At 39.6% G+C, this 19931-nt stretch overlaps 1 protein-coding gene across 3 annotated transcripts in view; it reads left to right on the forward strand.

Annotated features, from left to right (window-relative positions):
- The window catches only part of palmdb (palmdelphin b), a 58446-nt gene that overhangs the window by 30693 nt on the left and 7822 nt on the right, over positions 1-19931 (forward strand). The window contains exon 1 of one of the 3 annotated variants that reach the window (XM_076721508.1): positions 211-3015. The exons of the other annotated variants lie outside the window; for them this stretch is intronic. The gene's annotated coding sequence lies outside the window, so the exon portion shown is untranslated. Of the gene's footprint in view, positions 1-210; positions 3016-19931 lie in introns of those variants that run through there. 3 annotated transcript variants of the gene reach the window in all.

Below are 19931 nucleotides of genomic sequence, written 5' to 3' on the forward strand. Positions count from 1 at the left end.
CAGACATCATGCTTAAAGGATACAGTTACATAACAGCAATTTCTTATGTAAGACAAGACCTGAAAAGTGAGAAACCTTGGGCATGCCATTGTTATTACTGTCACCGAAATTCAATATCCACGGTGTGTCTGTCTTTCTCTTTGCTGGAAGAGTGTTCTTAACCACTGTGTGAATATATTCCACCGTCATTCTAACAGGAATGCACATACACTGTTGGAAAAAAAAAAAAAAAAAAAAAAAAACCTGGAAAAAAATATTAAATTTCTTTGGCTGATAATCGTCGAGGATTGATTAGAGTTAATAACACATTGTGCATGCAGTTCGCAATTCCTTTCTGTACAGCCTTAAAATCCATGAGAAATGGTAACCTCAACCTTTTTTTGACTTTTCCTTTTTCTTTTACTGATCTGAACATCTGTGGCTAAGGTTTGGTTAACCACTTGGTTAAGATTAGGGAAAGATCATGGCCATGTTTAAAAGTTACACACTGTGTTGACCCATTCATCCACTGCAACCTCCTCTCTGTTCTTTCAATGTTATTTTCAGTCCGGTGAGCACCACAAAATTAAATCAGCTGGGTTTATAGCTCTTAATAGAAGGGAGGTACTGTTTTTCAGTATTTTTGCCAATGACAGGTGATAGACACATGCTACCATTCTGTAATGAGATGTAGAAGCGGCATTGATTAACTGAATGGTTGCTTAATTTGGAAATGTGTTTTTAATTTGGAAAAACATAGGAGTTAATTACGTCATTGATGCGAGAAGCAAGCTACTACAATGGGCTTGTTTGTTGTCTGGGCTTTATACCAAGATATCACAAGTGATGAACTGATTTCACAGACACATTTAAGCATTAAAATTATACATGTAACACATTTTGGTTCAGTTTTGTTTTGCCTTTCAAATATGTCAAAATTCCCCAGTGAAACAACAGGTGTGGGCATGTTGGCCAGAAGTGAGTGATTTAATGCAATGAAGGTAGATGCATTAGTTATGTATTTGTATGCTAAGCTTAATATACTGCTAAAAACACAACCCATAATGTCATCTAATTGTATTGCACTTTTGTACAATTCTTGCAGCGTTAGCAGTGACCACACCTGTAGGGCTGCAACTGCAACTCTCACATCCCATGACAGTGTCAAAAACTTTGTAACAATGGCCCGATGTGTCAAGTCTGCAACAGCAGAGGTAATTAAGTAGATTTACTGAAACACTGTAGTTAAGTATAGTTTGAAGTACTTGTACTTTACTTGATTATTTCCATTTTATGCTTCTTTATACTCTTACCTCACAACATTTTACTGAACTATAGTACCCCTCTAAACTTCTCATATGGTTCCATTTGGATAACTGTTTGAGGCTTAAAGAGGTCAAATAAGAGAACTCTGGAGAAAAGTCCAAGTGTCTTTTTTTTTTTTTATTTGCTTTGCTATTTTCCAGTGTTGTAGTTTCCCCAGGGGGGAAAAAGTCAGTCTAATATAATGTTAAATACTATGTGTATGATGATATAAACTGAATCTTTTATGCTTAAGAGATTCAAAAGGGGAAATATAAATCAGGTCTGCAGTAACTTATTTCAAATCCAAGAAAACATAATGAGTCAATAATAACAATGTGAAAGGGATATATGGAAGTGATGGAAATACATGGAATTATCACCTGATTCCACAACTCCACTCAGCTTACGGAGGTACATCACAAGTTTCAGATCATTGTTTAGCTGTCTGGTTCTTAACTCCACTTTTTACTGATTCACTCTCACTGCTCTCATAGTGTAGTTTTCGGGCAGAATATGCATCTGTTTTCAGAGAAAAAGCTCTAAAAACCCACTGCACACTACCTGCACAGCAGCAAACAGCTAGAGACAGAGACTAACTTGTGAACAAAGTGGAGCATTTAGCAGCTAAAGAGACAAATATTGTCCTCAGGAGTTGGCAGAGACCAGTTACAGAGCTAAACCAGAGTGAATATTGGACTTACATCCAGGTGGATGCAAACATGTCTCTAAGTGAATGACGATGTTGCCCCATAACTGTGGGATGTGTAAATAAGCAACTGTTTGCTAACAACTTCACCATGTCAAAAGGTGTTGATATGTCAATGTTATATTCACAACTTGTTTCTACTGCCACCAAATGGACAAAAAAGAGCACAGATTTAAGTTTTAAATTTTTAAGTCTAACAATTAAAACATTTCAACATTTACAATTCTTTTTCTTATAATTACTAACTTAAACTCAACCACCACCAAATCTCTGGCAGGAATTTTATATGCAGTGATACATACTGTCATTCTACATGCTTAGTGTTGTTTCAGGTCATTAGGTAATGAGTGATAAAGTGTTCCTGATGGGACAAAATGTTGTCAGCGTTCAGGTTCACCACCTGAACGCTGAGATGTGCATCAGATGTTTTGCTTGTGGGATTAACTGTCGAACAGTGTGAAGAGTTATAAAAAGAGAATGAAGTATAAAAAAAATCTATGTTGCCAATTGTAAAAAAAAAAAACAAAAAAAAAACAAAGAAAGACAGAAAAAAAAAATGTTGAGTGAGGATCTGTGATCCAGACTACAACACATTTTGTCATGTTCTTCATACAGGTTCTTTCAGGAGACAGAAACTAAATTCATGTGTTTTGTTTTAAGTAGCAGGAAAACAGACAAATGATTTTTCTACTACTGTATAACACCAACTCATCAACTGATTATTTACATGTAGGTGTAATTTAAAAGAAATGGAAATGAGGATGAATTGCTACAAGCAGAGACATCAGCAAGTGATTCAAATCAATCCCGCTGCAGGATAGAATGCCTGTATGAGCTCTCGATGAGCTTCTCTCTGCCTGAGTGTGTGTTTATCAGAGAAAGCTCAAGTATTGGCTGCCTCAAATACACCCCCCCTTTCACCAGCCGTCCAATCAGAGGCAGTAGCAGCCAGCAATGCTGCCAGTGTGAGGCTGCACTCAGAAACAGAGCAGAATCTTCTGCATTAGACCGCCACACAGTCTCAGGTAGGTCCATTAACACATACACACACATACATACACACACACAAACACACGCACACACACACACACACACACACACACACATTCAAAAGTTTACAAAATATTTTCCTTTGTTTCAGATTATAGATCCACACTGCATTATCTATTGCGGCTGCTAAAATGGAAATCAAGTATTGATGTGAATGGAGGGATGCCGCAAGCCTCTCAGCAGAGTTATTGGGTTAATAACATGCTGTGTACCGACTAGCTGCAGTCGTCTGTGTGTGTGTGTGTCTGTCTGTGTGTGGGCTTGGAGGGTATGAATAAGCGGTGAGGTTAAACTGCCCTTGCATGGAGTAGATAAATGTTTATATTTTTGACACGATTTTTTCAATTTGACTTAAGATGCTGCTATTAGCTGATTAAATACTACTTTAAAAGAGCTGGCTGGCTTAAATGTAAACATTTTATCTGACTAGCAATATCTAGCCATAAAGATAGCTTTGGTTGCATTTGTTCATATCTGGAGATATCTGTCTTTGTGAAAATATATGTTTTTGTAATTTGTGAAATGAGCCTTTGAGTCGTTCCATTTGGTCTTTGTATGTATCCAGTATTATGCACTGAACAAAACTCCCGCAAGTATTTCATTCAGCATATTCCAGTATTTCCATTTCATTTAGTTGAGCAATTGAGTTTACACGATATAAAGGCATTCCTGAAAAGCAGCATTTCTGTGTTTGTCATCCTTAGCGCTGATAATGCACTGTGACCTAAGGTTTCAACTATTTGGAAAAAAGAGAAGTTAAAGAATTCTGATTAATTAGTTGTCTGAATATGCTGAGTAGGCTCTTTAATGAAGGGTAGGGTTAGGTTTGGGTGAAAACGCAGTGCTCTTGGGGGAGCACTGCGAGGAGCACGGGCTCTCGGGGGTTAGGTTTGGGTGACTATCAGCTCCAAGCCTTTTGATTCCTATTGAAGACATAAATCTTTAAATACACCTCACAAATATAAAGTTTTATTATTAAATAAGGCTCGGTAATTTCCTAAAACAGCTGGCCTCTGTAGTTTTGATCAAACAGTACTGCAACAGCAGGAAAGTACATTTGTTGTAGACTATTTTCAGCAGCGGATTAATCCACATTTGGTGCCGTATTGAATATCATGGTCAGCGTGAAGATGTATGTGGGATTGAATCAAAACTACAGTGTGTGTGTGCTCATGGTAGTAAAAGAACATTTCACCCACTGCAACAATGTAGCTTGCTTAGTTTTTAAACAATGGAGAGGAAAATATAGATTATCGACAGCCTTACCTCGGAATACATAATGAATGCTTTATGCTCACTTCACTGGTGCTTACTGCTGAATAGACAGTATAAAATGATGGTGTTATAAATGCAGTTTAGCCTGCGGCTGTCTTGCACAGACCACTGCAATGATTGCGTGTGAATTCTTAGTGTAGAGAGAAATGGCGTTTTCAAGGCTTTCACAACTACAAAATGGAAACTCTTACATTTGTCACTGCCAGTGTGCGACAAAGACTTACATGTGTGCACACACACACAAAGACAAAACACACACATGCAGACACAGAGCATCTCAGAGGGATAAGAATCTATCAAAGAGATATACTCTTACATGGATTATCCCTCAGAGTGAACTTCAACGACTGACTGTCCTATTTGTCTCCTCTGTTAGGCTGAAGCTTTGCGTACAACTGAGTGCAGTGTTTGTGTGTGTAGCCATGTATTACTCATATTGTCGGGACATTAATCTGTTTACCCAGTAACATTGTGGAGACTCACTTTCCTTATGGGGACAAAACACAAGTCCCTGTAATTCAGGGTTAGGGTTAGGGTACGTCTCCAGAAAATGAATGTAAGAGTATGAAAAAAAAAAAAAAAATTATAGAAACATTACAGTGTTTGTGTATGTGTGTGTGTGTGTGTGTGTGTGTGTGTGTGTGTGTCTGTGTGTGTGTGTGTGTGTGTCTGTGTGTAGGTGGTTGAGGGTGTTATAATGAAAGAATAATGTTTCTCACTTTCTGCTGCTCTGAAGACAGAGAAAGCCCTGACAGCCCTCATCTCTTCATGTAGTGCTGACAGGTTAAAATACAGTTAGAAGAAATCAGACAGTGCTAATGGAGGGTAAACACACTCAGTAAATTCATTATCTTTTATGGTGGAATACAGTTTACCTAGTTTGTGTAGCTCCATCTAAATCATGATGGAATGAATTCAGAACAGAAGTTATTGCTGTTTTGATGATTTGTGCCTAGACTGTCCAGACTGGACAGGCTTTTATTTTCCTCATATCTTTAACACTAGAGAAAAGACTTTCATATCCAGTAGATTTAAAAAGGCTGAAAGAAGCCTTTCCATGTGTGACAAAGCATGTTGCACATTTCAAACTTCCACTGCTGCTACATAAACTCCATTCCACTGATACAAGAGATGCCTTTATCTCCAGGATTTAAACAGAAGATTTTCACCCCCCATTTCGTAGAGATGTCAGACCTTGAATTTGGAAGAAAACAACCTGATCATGCTGCCCACCTCACAACCTCAATGTGATATTCCAGCCCATTCCAGGACATCACATACAGTGGCATTGCTAGGGTCTCTTGGGGCTCCAAGCAAGAAATCCCTGGGGCCCCCAGCCCATCTGTGCACGCTGCAAAAATTTGGTCTTTGCACACATAAATGCACAATTTGCAGGACATTTGAGATGAACACTGAAAAAATAGATTAGTGGTTCTCAAAGTGAGGTCCAGGGGCCATCAGAGGTCCCTGAAAGCCCAGGCCTATCAATAATCATTGTTGTAAATAAGTGGCGGGGGGGCTCCAAGCAACTTCCTGGCTTGTCTGTCTGCAAGCCCCGCCCCTGATGACATACCTATGCTTGTCATGCCCCTCAGTATGAGACACCCTGGGTTTCAGCTAACTCCACTGGAGGAAAGTAGGGTGGATGGATGGGTGAAACAAACACGTGACTTTCATCCAGGAGCCCAGGGCTCCTGTGAGAAAACAAAAGCGGACAGTCATTTTGAGATTTGTCACAGGCCCCTGTGATAATAAAAACAAACTGTAGCTCACCAGAATAACAACAGTATCAGTTGTTTGTTTAAACACTTCAAATAACCTATGTTTACAATTCCCTCACAACAAATAAAGATGGAAGAGGTGTAATATTGATATTAGCACCACAAATTAATGAATGGACGTCAGTCTTCTCACACTGGGGACTACAGTTCGCATCAGTCAACATTGTTTTCTTTTAACCACAGCTTTTGTCTAACCATAACTGTTTTTTAACCATGATGTGATGACCCTGTCTGGACAGGCTGCCAGGTAGTTGGGTTAGTATGTCCAAACTAAGCCAACAACATAGTGTTTTATCAAAATCTTCTCCAGAATATATGAATTACGAACACTGGCTTGATGTTTCAGCATGTACAAGGTCAACAGAGTTTTAACAGAATGATGATGTAAACTGCACAGTGAGAATACATTTAAGCTGTGTTTCCACTGCCAGAACTTTCTCAGGGGACTAGGAACCTTCAGAGGAACTCTGTGCATTTCCACTGCAGGGACCAGGTTCTAAATTAAAGTAATTATTTTACCCCTAAAAAGTCCCTGCTTGGAGGGTAGTTCTTTCCCAAGGAAGAGAAACTCTGGGGGTGGTGCCTGCAGAGCTGAACATTTCTAATTAGTCAAAAACTTGCAGGATTTTCAGGCCAATCACAGCCAGCCTTCTCTTGAGCCGTGGCAATGTAAGACTTTAATTTCTTTTTTTTTTGCAGATAAATAAATAGTTGTGGAGCCAAATGTTTGTGTAGTTGTTGTTCTTGTAAATATGAAAACAATGAAAACATTGTTTCATTTACTGCTCCTATTTATTCATCACAACTTCAACAGTTATATGCATGCTGAAGGTCGGAGAAACAGTCATGTTGACTTAATGAATATTTCAGCAGTAAGGAAGACAGTGTGCCAGAGTTCTTTTCGATCAAAAGTTGCACCTTTTCTTCTTGTAAATTTAAAAGCCTTGCTTTAAACTATCTTAATAAAAAATATGATCGATGTAATCAGGTAAAGGTAGTCAGTAATGGCTGACCACAAATTCTAAACACTTAAAACTGTACTATCATATATGTCAAAAGGCAATACCATATTCTAATATTTTCAATTCTGTGAGGAGGTAGTGGCTGTCAGTTTCATTATTATACACCTTCAGCAGACTAATCTGACTCATTGACGAGACTGTCTACACCTCAATTGGGTGAAGGAATTTTCTGGTTCCTTGAAAAGTATCATGACATAAAACTTCTGGGTGTTTTGATGGAAATGGGGCTTTAAATTCACTGTAAGTATCCCCAACCCAGTTACAGACACCAGGATTCTTGTTAGCAAGAATTCAGCTTGGACTGCAGAAAGCCAACCATTTCATGTAAAGACACTCGCTGTTGTTGCTGTTTTAGTAGCACATCACAATGCACTGAGGGTTATTTCTTTGAACAAAGTCAGCAGAGTTGCAGACTAATGGAAAATGTGGAAACAGGACTCCAAAAGTCATGCAGAAAGCTGCTTTGGCTTCTGCCTGGCTTTGACTTTGGTTGTGCTTGGCTTCTTTTTTAATAAAATATAATAAAAAGATTTCAAGCAACAACTGCTTCATTTTTTTTCTTAGTCCTTACTTGAGCTGAGTTTTGAAAATGTTCCTCACCTTAATCAGGTCATTTTTGTTCCTAAACATAACTAAAGCATAAGCATAGAGGTTTTGTGTTGGTCACTTGTAAAAGATTTACAGGGCAATGACAAACCACATGAAAGACATGCTGCCTGTATATTATGACATCAAAACTGCCATTTTAGCCTCTGTTAATGTGAAAATCATGACTCCATGTGCAGAACAAGACATTTACTGTAAACAAATAGATTTATTGTTTGTTGCCCAGCATCCTCAAATGCAATATTTTTCTCCAACCATAATACTGATTTCAATCAGGAGAGATTAGTGATGAAGATAGCTGTTTGTTATGGCAGATGATATGTGATAATTAAATTGTCAGAAAGTCTTTGGTGCTTAGACTCTACAGGGAGATTTTGTAATCGAGGGGCATCTGCCATGAGCAGCACCAAGACAAAAATCCTCCTGTGGAGTCCAGACACTGGTGGTGGTGGGGGTGGTTGATGACTCTGCTGAGACTGATGAAAGCATGAAGCTGATGAATGTAAAGATGAGGAGGTGGAGGTGTGCGCATAACAGCAGCATGAACGCACTAAGGCAGAGAAAGAGAATCATATTTAAAAAGACAGCAGCAGAATAACTGACTGTGTCCTTGTGCTATTGGATAGATATGACCAGCTGGTGTCTCATGGACAGCCCCAGACAATGACAGCAAGGAAATTATGAGTGAGCATGCATGAGAGTGAATATGAGATGGTATGAGGAATGAACTCCAGACCACTGAAAAGAGTAGTCTGTGACTGAATTTTGCTAGAGCTTCATTTATGGAATTTCAGAGTGTCAAAACAGTAGAATTCCTGATATTTTTAGGCTTAATTAGGGGTCTCACTATTTAGATGGAACACACACTTTTGAATGGGATTTACACACAATGTGTCTGTCATTAGAAACAGCCTCAGGGAGCCTAATCTCCACTCTCAGCCTTATCTCACCGACAGTTCTGCCAATACTCTGTGTGCTCGTGTCAGTGTAATACTGTTCACACGCAAGGCCATCCACGTTTGCTTTCACTCAATTACCACTCTAACAAAGCATCACCATATGGGTTCTGCACAGCGCTCTGTTTGTGTAGTTTGTTTCTATCTGTCTGTGTATTTTGGATGTTGTTCTCTGGATATGATTTCTGTGTGGACGATCTACTACATGTTGACGGTATGTGTAGCATGTATGTTAAAGTGGAACTTCATCTACAGGCTTTGCATTAATATTTGTTTAATTATCTTCAACAGATTTTAAAATTGTAGCATACCACAGAAAGCAAATATAGTTGTTGTTGTTGGACCTGAAGGAGCCTCATCAGACCTACAGTGCAAGCAATATAAGAATTCAGGTGAAATCAGGTTTAAAAGTAGTATAAAGGGCAATTTTAATCATTCTAAGAGGTTTTAAGGCTGATGTTATGTTCTTATTGTCTACAAATGTCATGAAAAGACCAACAATGACTGATGCTGACTATTTTGAGCGGCATATTAATCCACATCTGGTGCTCTAGTGAGTATTTGGGGCAGCAGGGTGGTGTATGTGTGATTGAGTCAATATAAACTGCAATATGGGTGTTTCTGGTAAAGAAGAAATGTGTCACCCAGTCCAAGAGTGTGATGTTGAATGGCAATGGAGCTCTATGCCACAGAGGAATTATAGATATCTAGCTTTGAATATATACACAGAGACATGTCCATATGACACATTCATTCATGCTTTCATTTTCCTTCAATCTTCATTTTAACTTGGAAACACATTGATAAACAGAACTCATTTGCAAAGTCACCCACTAAAAAAAAAAAAAAAAAACAGTCTAAAGATAAGATTCTATTCCATAATCCAGTCATTCGGTGTGTTCAATAAGGGCTTACATGCATTATTGGTTTGAGTCTTTACATTGGATTTGTTGACAAAAAGTAAAATACACAATAAAAAGCTGTACACTGGTTTTACACAGGGCTGTAACTGGAAATCTCAGCCAGTTAGTCAGAAACAGATTCCATCGAGCATGGCTGCGTAGTGTTGCGGCTGTGACACGGTGTTATTCCCTCGTCCACATTGCTCAGTTTTTGTTGATTTTGTCATTATCCTTCATGCTTGTTCTTCTGCCATGAGTAAGAAGGTTATGTAGTTAAATGGTTTCTTTTTTGATTGTTTTAATTGTGTTTATTGTTGATCAAGTGTTGGCAGTCTGCACAGTGGGGTTTATTTTGAAAACTGACCAGATTCTCATTCCTGTATGTAACCCTAACCCTGCCTGGCCAGATCTGCTCTGTGCAGTTTCCATCAAAGATAGAAAAGACACGTATTCTCTGCAGGTCTGAGTGGAGAGGGATGCTTCTGAAAAACACCGTGCCGCTTCTAGTGGAATCACAAGCATTGTCTATAATGGCTGCAATCCGCTCCGGCGATTGCGTTGCCTTCTGGCAGAATTTGCAGGTGAAAAGAAATGCACTAGAGTTAGTGAAGTTTTTCCATATATTATGAATTATTGATGGAATTTGATTAGAATGTTTTGGGGGCATAAAACAAGTAGAAAACAAGAAATGTATACTGCTTTTAAATAGGATGAGTTTTGTAGAAGCTTTTTCAAACTCACAAAAATAAGAGTTCTGAAAAATAAACATATACTGTCGATGCTATTGTCATACTGTCAGATATTGCCTTAAGTTTGAGTAAAAAAAATCTTGTCTCTGTACATCAGCCATCAAAAACTGTCAAACCCTATAAATCACTGATAGCTTAAGCCAACAAACCTCACAGGACTACAAGCAGAAGTTGATACTGATAGATTTGGTGTTGCGTCATGTACTTGTTCTGCTCTCAGAACTTGACACTTACAAGACTCAGATTGCGCTGATCTGAAGCTGTCAGGTCAAGATTCTAAACTGAAAGTTTATTTATGATAAATATTGCTCTTGTATCTTGGGATTTATTTCTTTAGGTAGGACCATGTGACCATGAACACAACATTTAGGTCCATAGAGAGTCTATGCTCCTTTTTAGATGGAGAAGCCTTCCCTATGATATCAGAACCAAACAAAATACAAAGACAATTCTCAGGCAGAAACAAGTATCTGATAAGTTACAAAATGGAAAGTCCCTGGAAGTAATGGTTTGCCCATTTAAAGGTGCTCTCTTGAATACATGCAGAAAAGGCATTTGACAGGGTAGAGTGGAGCTACCTGGTGGTGATACTAAGCCATTCCAATTTCCTTAAGCAGAGGAGTAAATGGCAGAAAGACAAAATGGTAGGAGAAATATTTTTCCAAACACTGAATGACTGTGAGTTAACAAAACTCCACAGATTATATTGTGCTGGGATGTGTGTGGTCGATCTCATTACAGATGTGCTGTCATCTCCCACTCAACGCAATAACAGTGTAATGCCAGCGATCATGGAAATTAATGAAAGCTGAGCCATTTTTTTCCCAACAATAGATCTATCAAGATCACATACTAAAATTACCAGTATGGTAAATGAATGTAAGCAAATCAATCTAAAACTATCAGCATGTGAATAGGTTACTATGCAAGACCTTGAGATGTTGAGCAACAGTGTCAGCCACACCTCTTCACTGAAATAAACGTTTCTGTCCCTTCCTTGTTCAGAAGTGTTCTGAGAATTTTCCCAAATCACTAATGAGGTAGGACTCATTGCTAGACATTTTTAGGCTTAGTTAGGAGCTCTCAGAATATTTTTAAAATGTTTGTGAATACAGCCCCTGGTCACATAAGAGGATTTTTAAGAAATGCTTTTTAAAGGGAGTCAGACGACAAAAATGTGTTGCGCACTCTCTACCACCACAGTGGGATTTACCCCTGGTGCTGCCATCAGCCCTTTCCACATGTTATTCATTAAAACAGCCCACCAGGCCTTGATGTTGATGAAGTGAGTGAGAGACCTGTACATGCTATCAGTCTCACTGTCCTGCCTCTCTGTTAGAAAGGACAGGAGCGCAGCAACTTTACAGCCAAATCTCTCATGCGGCCATGTGGTTCATGCAGCTCCAGTTCCAAAACAAATCCCAGTGTCAATTTGTTTGAATGGTCTAAAATGGAATAGACTGTACCAGCAACTAAATTTGCAGCAATTTTCAGTCAATATTAACATATGATGTTCATTTATTACTTTGTGTTATTGACTACACTTACTGTATAGTCAATATATACATAGTTAATATATAGACAACATATATATTTTGGAGGGAAGGGGGATTCCGCTTCTAATATAGAATACATTTACAACAGTGGTGGAAAGTAACTAGTACATTTACTTAAGTTCTGTACTTGTACTGTACTTGAGTATTTCTAATTTACACTTGCAAGACTCACAGTCAAGTGCTTATCCACACAATGATAGCAAAAACATTCAATCCCATGCCAAAAGTATGGCTACAGTTACTTGAATTTTTTGGTGAAGGCATTTCAAGCAAACCATGTCAAAGACCCAGAGGAGACTGGGTCCTGAGTCGAGTCAGTCCTATCACTGCTGAGCACTGGAAGAAGTAAAGAAAGATGAACCATACTAAAGTTAATATACTGAAGGACAAGAAGGACAAAGGTTAAATTCATCATCACATCACAGTTATGAAAGTACACATCTACAGTTCGGACATTGGCATGATTTCTGTTGTTTTAGCTCCCCACTCCAGCATACAATCTGAAATTAATTAATGACTGTGGATTTTAACTGCAAATTTTCATGTTAAATTGTTGGATATTTTCAGATGTGCCATGTGAGCCATTTAGTAATTATAGATGTTTGACAGACTGCCAATTTCAGTTGACTGAGAGTTATTGAACAAATTGTTATTCATTCATTCATTCATTCATTCATCTTCTATACCCGTGTATCCCTTTCGGGGTTGGGGGGGGGCTGGAGCCTATCCCAGCTGGCAATGGGCGAGAGGCGGGGTACACCCTGAACCGGTCGCCAGCCGATTGCAGCAAGCTGTTATTTACATAAATAAAATGTTCACATTCAGTACTTGGTTGCAGATTCTATTACTCTGATGATCAAATAACAAATACTCACATACTAACGCTGAAAATCTGCTCTTTAAACTGGTGGTTCAATCCCTGGCCTTGGGCAGGGTTGTAAAAGCGCTTTGGGTGGTCGTCTAGACTAGAAAAGTGCTATATAAATACAGTCCATTTACCATTTGAAGGACAGAATCAAAATAACTTATAATTATATCATTGTCCAAATACATATTGACCTATCTGTATAAATCCAAAACCAACCTCACACCCGAAGTCTGGCCCAACACCTCAACTTCTTCTTCTTCCAATAAGAGAAAGGTTTGGACATTGTGGACATGGGGTCTGTTCCTCACCATCAGGAGTCATTGGTTCCTGTCTGACCGCACACTAAACCACACATTCCAGTCTGCAGGGATATACACCCAGTGACTGCTTTATTTGGTACACCTGTCCAATTTACGGTTGCACAACAGTACAACCGTAAATTCAGCTTTTATGTAGATTGTGATGTTCAGGCTTTTTTTCTTTTTTTTTTTTTTACACTGTCATAGAGGTGTTAAACTAAAATTTTAAAAATTGCTTACACATTGCCAACTGTAAACAAAAACTGACATTTGTAAATGTCATAATTGTAGAATTTATGGCAGAGCTGTTAAGCACTTCTTTACTATCTCCTAAAAGAGAGAGAAAAAAGTGTTATCTTGGGATAATGTGAAATTAAATGTCATCCAAAAAATACTCAGGTGCTATTCTCTTTAGGCTGTACTTAACAAAGTCTTTATGTACACGCATAACTGATTCATCAGCCTAATCAAAGTTTGGCTACAATTCCAACTCCACAGTAGAATAGTCCTATTAACCACAAGATATTCTACTTTCAAGTATGTACATTCTTTACCTACAAGGGACTGATGACAAGGGAAAGATCTCACACTTTTGAGTCAAATTTTCTTAGGGACACTTTGAATGCATGCGTGCTTCTCTCTGAGAAAGTTGGAAATCACCAGCATGACATCTGTCTTTGATTTCTGTGACATCTTCAAATCTATAAGCCATGTCTTTGATTACTGTGACATCTTCAAGTCTACAAGCCATGTCTGAGAACTAAAATGAAAATTTTCACCGTTATTAGTCACGGGGAGCAAGAAACATGACAAGCTGTGTTGTGCATCTTAAATCCATCAATGTATTCTCTCTAACAACTGTTAAAAATGTGACTTGCGTTTTGTGGTTATGCACAAACAGCTGGCCTAAGAAACAATTTTGAGTGCAGGGGAGAGTGAATACAATTCCACATGCCTTGGTTGTTTTCCGTAACAGTTTCTCTCTCCCTACAAGACTGTGCAATCTTGGGAGACATTTTCTACTTCTTCCACTGCATTAGGACTGTCCCTTGACACACACATGAACACACACAAAGTGAGGACCACTAGCTGAAAGGAAGGATGTGTAAATGCCTCTGTAGCTCAAACTGATTGTGTGTCCCATATACACTATTTACATGTGTATTTGTGAAAATGTGGAGGGGAGCTTATCTGGGTTATTGTTGGTGGGATATGGTATTTGCACTCCACAACTCTTAAAATCAACAGTTTCATGTATCTATGAAGTCTATAAACATGTATACAGTTGCAATAAATCATCCAGTAAATCCTCCCTTCATGAAGGTTGTAATGTTCAGTTTTTGCTGTTCATGGGGGTTCAACTTATTTTGGAGGAGGCAGACAGGTGTTTATGATACTGAACTATGAACTACATACCTTCTTGCTTTTTGGATCCATTCTAGATAACTAGCTTGCAACGTAATCAAAGTCAGTCTGCCATGCTTTCACATGACAGCTCTTCAACAGAAAAATATATTAAGTAATCAGCTACCTGTAGTTATAGCTTCTTTCTACAGTGATCATAATATGCAGCAAGCTGTGGCATCTAGGTGTGATGAGGTTGATTCAGCCTTGCAAAATGAAGCAAGGTTCCTTGGGGGGGGCATTCACTGTTTACCTCTTGTTACATCTAACAAATCCCTCCAACATTCTACCTCTTGATTTTTTTAATTTATATAGTGATATTCTTCAAATTTAAATACAATTATATATATATATAGCACCAAATCAAAACAGAAGATGTCTCAGGACACTTTCTATATATGCCCATGAGAAAGCACTTGGAGAAGACGGTGGAAGGAGCACTTTGAGGAACTCCTGCAACAGACTGATATGCCCTCTATGGTAGAGGCAGAGCTGGAGGCTGATGGGGGATCAGCATCAAGGTGGAGGTCACTGAGGTAGTTAAACAACTCTGCAGTGGCAAAGCCCCAGGGAGTGATGAGATCCTTCCAGAAATGCTGAAGGCTCTGGCTGTTGAGGGGCTGTCTTGGATGACATGTCTCTTCAACATTGCGTGGAAGTCTAGGACAGTGCCGAAGGAGTGGCAAATTGGGGTGGTGGTCCCCTTGTTTAAAAAAGGGGACCAGAGAGTGTGTGTCAACTACAGGGGTATCACACTACTCAGCCTCCCTGGTAAAGTCTACTCCAAGGTGCTGGAAAGGAGAGTTCAGCAAACCTCAGATTGAAGAGGAACAATGCGGGTTCCGTCCTGGCCTTGGAACAATGGACCAGCTCTTTACTCTCGCTAGGATCCTGGAGGGGGCCTGGGAGTATGCCCATCCGGTCTTCATGTGTTTTGTGGACTTGGAGAAGGCATATGACCAGGTCCCCCGGGAGATATTGTGGGAGGTGCTGCGGGCATATGGGGTGTGGGGGTCACTTCTCAGGGCCATTCAATCTTTATATGCCCAAAGCAAGAGCTGTGTTCGGGTACTCTGTAGTAAGTCAGACTTGTTTCCAGTGGGGGTTGGCCTCCGTCAGGGCTTCGCTTTGTCCCCAATCCTGTTTGTGATTTTCATGGACAAGATATCAAGGAGTAGTCGGGGGGAGGAGGGTCTGCAGTTCGGTGCGCTGAGGGTCTCATCGCTGCTTTTTGCAGATGATGTGGTCCTGTTGGCATCATTGGTCTGTGACCTCCGGCACTCACTGGATCAGGTCGCAACCAAGTGTGAAGCAGCTGGGATGAGGATCAGCATCTCTAAATCTGAGGCCATGGTTCTCAGCAGGAAACCGATGGATTGCCTGCTCCGGGTAGGGAATGAATCCTTACCCCAAGTGAAGGAGTTCAAGTACCTCAGGGTCTTGTTCACAAGTGAGGGGACAATGGAGCGTGAGAATGGTCAGAGAATCGTAGCAACGGGGGAGGTATTGCGTTCGCTCTACTGTACCGTTGTGACGAAAAGAGAGCTGAGCCAGAAGGCGAAGCTCTCGATCTACCGGTCAATCTTTGTTCTCTCACCTATGGTCATGAGGGCTGGATCATGACTGAAAGAACTAGATTGCGGGTACAAGCGGCCGAAATGGGTTTCCTCAGGAGGGTGGCTGGCGTCTCCCTTAGAGATAGGATGAGAAGCTCGGTCATCCGTGAGGGACTCGGAGTAGAGCCACTGCTCCTTTGCGTTGAAAGGAGCCAGTTGAGGTGGTTCAGGCATCTGGTAAGGATGCCTCCTGGGCGCCTCCCCAGGAAGGTGTTCCAGGCACGTCAAGCTGGGAGGAGACCACGGGGAAGACCCAGGACTATAGGTAGAGAGATTATATCTCCACATTGGCCTGGGAATGCCTCAGGATCCCCCAGTCAGAGCTGGTTAATGTGGCCCGGGAAAGGGAAGTTTGGGTTCCCCTGCTGAAGCTGTTGCCCCCGCGACGGTTGAAGATGAGATGAGATGAGATGGTTATACTGCCATGGCTAAGCACATTGAGTTTATGCTTGCCATATGAAATGTGCTATACAAACAAAATTGACATTGACATTGACATTAGTTTTAACTCGATATATCTAATAAACTGGCAACTATATATATGCTTGTAGGCTACATAGATACATGCCAAAATTGTATTTTTAAGAGTAGTAGAGTGCAAATACCATTCTCCTCCCACTCCACATTTTGGCAATAATATGGAAATACCGCATATGGGAAACACAACCAGTTTGAGCGACAGAAGTATTTACACATTCTTCCTTTCAGCTAGTGGTCCTCACTGTGTGAAGAGATATTCATATCCGTCACTGTATTAATCTTACCACTCTCCTCTCCTCTGGGATCTATGCATGTTTTGCCCATGACAGTGGAATGCCCTCACCAGAAAATTCAAGTAACTGCAGCATTACTTATTGTATAGAGCTCAAATGTTTTTGCTGTTATTGTATGGATAAGCATTTTACTGTGTTTCTTGTGTGTGTGTGTGTGTGTGTGTGTGTGTGTGTGTGTGTCTGGAGAAGTTTATTGAGCGCTCACAGTCATATGCCCACATGGCCTTTTCTTCCTATTGTCGAGGTGGAAGAATGTGATTGCTATTTTGAATACTTATATTATCCTCCTGCCCTGCTTTCTGCCATCCTTCTAGGTCAAATGAGTTTATTTGAAGACTGCCCATTCAAGGAAAAACACCTACTCTCTCCCCTCTTCCATTATATCATATAATGTTTTGTTCTATGCAATTGATTGCCTTGTTTATTTTGCATTAGTGGCCAAACTTCCTTTTGGCTTAAACAGAGCAGTTGTTGGCATCCATTGGTATTTACCTGTTGCACATGACACATGTTTATGTGAATGCCTTAACATTAAGATGTTAGTAATTATGACCATAGAAACACAAGAAAAATATTAATGCATACATACTGTAAATCAGTGGTGGAAGAGGTATTCTGTTTTTTTGCTTAAAAAGTAACAACAAAAAGCTTGTAAAAGTAACAATACCACAGTGTAGAAATACTCTGATACAAGTAAAAATCCTGCATTCATAATTTTAAACGATGTACATAAAGTATTAGCATCAAAATGTACTTAAAGGAGAAAAAGTAAATGTACTCATTATGCATGCCCTGTTTCAGAATAATGTATTGTATCTTACTGAATTATAATTATTGATGTACAGTATTAATACATACATCACTTTAATGTTGTAGCTGATAAAGGTAGAGCTATATCTACTGCTGAGTAGCCTGTGAATTTGGGGATCATCTTATCCATAATATTACATCATAAATAATTTGTTAATTCATCTGAATCTCCAAAGTAGCTTAAGTTATCAACTAAATGTAGTGGAGTATAATATTAATGTCACAACAAAAACAGCCTCTCAGGCAAAATATTTGTGAGTATCTTGACAATAAAGGACATGGAATGATTTGCTGGCTCCAGAATCCAGTAATCATCATTTAATTTCACAAACACAGTCAGACACACCTGCATGCACAGAGCAATGTGATCATCCTCGTGTGTTAAACATATATTTCCAAGATTCTTCTTCTTTTCCAATGTGACAAGGTGACCTTTTTTTCAGTAAGAAGCTTGTATTTACCATTTTTCTTATGCCACATAAACACAGCACTGCTACCCCTCACATTTAACAGTCTGTTGATGAGGTGGTGAGGAGGAGGTGGAGGAGGTGACAGCTGAGCTGTGCACTAAGTGACAGGCCTGTTGATGGTTACCATGGCACAGTCTGTCACATGCACGTGTCCTTGAGGGCGTGTGTGTTTATGTGTGTGTGCTGTTGAACACTTCCACTGCCAAAAAACGGGATGCGGTTTGCGAGTTGTGAATGAAAAGAGCTGGATAAAATTATTTTACTTGTCGCTTAATCTGAGTAAGGAAAACACTATACTGTGGTCTGACATGCCCATGAACAAATCATCTTGATAATTTGATCATGAGCCCTCTTAAACCTGAGCCAGAAGAAAGTTGAGAATGTTTACAGAATGAACGCCATGTTCATTTATCTGGCAAAATAAGTTTCTGAATACACTTGAGGTGAAAAAAAGGCCATGCTGAGGCAGCAAGACATGCTATCATCAAAGCATTCACTGATTTGTAGTTATCAAGTTGGGATGAATATAAATTCAAGTGGATGTATCCACCCCGTAACTCACTATGTCTAAAATATTCAAAATTCAATTTGCACACTAAAATTTAATGAAACAGTGTAGCAGACAGCAATCCAAACTGTCCCATGATTATCAATGTGTACCTAGTACACACAAAAAAACCATTGCCAGTGAACGTAATCCAGGCAACAAAAGATATTTTGTAGTAAGTATAAACATCATTTTTGGGAGACAGGATTGGAATATGATTATTCTATGCATTTCTTGTTCATCCTGTTTGATTGTAATTTGCTGTTTTGTTTTTGATTTGTCATTTACTATGTGGAGAGTTCCACCAGTTACCACACAAACTCCAGAATTATATGTGGGAAAATAAAGTGTATCCATGGTGTGATAATTAGTAGAGAAATAGATGTTGCACACTGAAAAAAATGAGCAACGATAGGTGTTTTTTTACATTCAAATATTTGCTGTTGCTGTATAATGGTGACAAGCCAGTCTGTGCAGAGAGAAGAACATTCTGTACTGTTTCATTCTGCCAGAGTAATTCACACACTAAGATGATTATATTGATTTGTGGGTGATTCAGGCATTGTCACAACAGCCACTGCAGCTCAAACATGCTGATGCCAGTCTCTGGTTAGACTCTGCTTGATCACATTATGCAGGAGCAGGCTTGATGAAAAGAATGTGCCTACTGTGACTGTTCCAAAGAGAGATGAGGAGAAAGAGGAAGGCGGAAGGATTAGGAACTTAGTGGAAAGTGGACGGGCACTGGCAGTATTTGATGTTTGGAGTCAGCAGCTGTGGGTATCCTGTTAAATACTCTGAGCTTTGGAGTGAAAAGAGCCCACAGGCCCTGGTGAGCTGCTGGCTTGACACTTGGCAACAGGAGCACAAGGCAGGGTGAGGTGGATTCAACCAGAGCCTTCCACAGAGTGGGGCAGTATCATAGGCAGAAAATACCAACACCCAGTTTCTGGTGTCACTCAAAGAATATTCAGTATTTACTGAATTACTTGTTTAATTACAGTCACTGAGAGAGTTATCTGTCCAGTTTGTCCACCAGTCACTGAGCATCCACAATACAAATCATCAGAATGGACATATCTGAGCTTTTTCTGTATTAAAGCATTTCTTCACCTGATTTCAACAATGTGTGTGTAAAGTAAGTAGCTGCGAAAAGGACACAGCCATAGAACATCGGGCACACGTTCCACCAAGTGAGCTATCTTGGCACCTCACCATCATGTAGACTTGGTGTGTTGTCCCTAAATATCAGGTCTC

Source organism: Chaetodon auriga, chromosome 21 (assembly GCF_051107435.1).
Source record: "Chaetodon auriga isolate fChaAug3 chromosome 21, fChaAug3.hap1, whole genome shotgun sequence".
NCBI lineage: Eukaryota > Metazoa > Chordata > Actinopteri > Chaetodontiformes > Chaetodontidae > Chaetodon > Chaetodon auriga.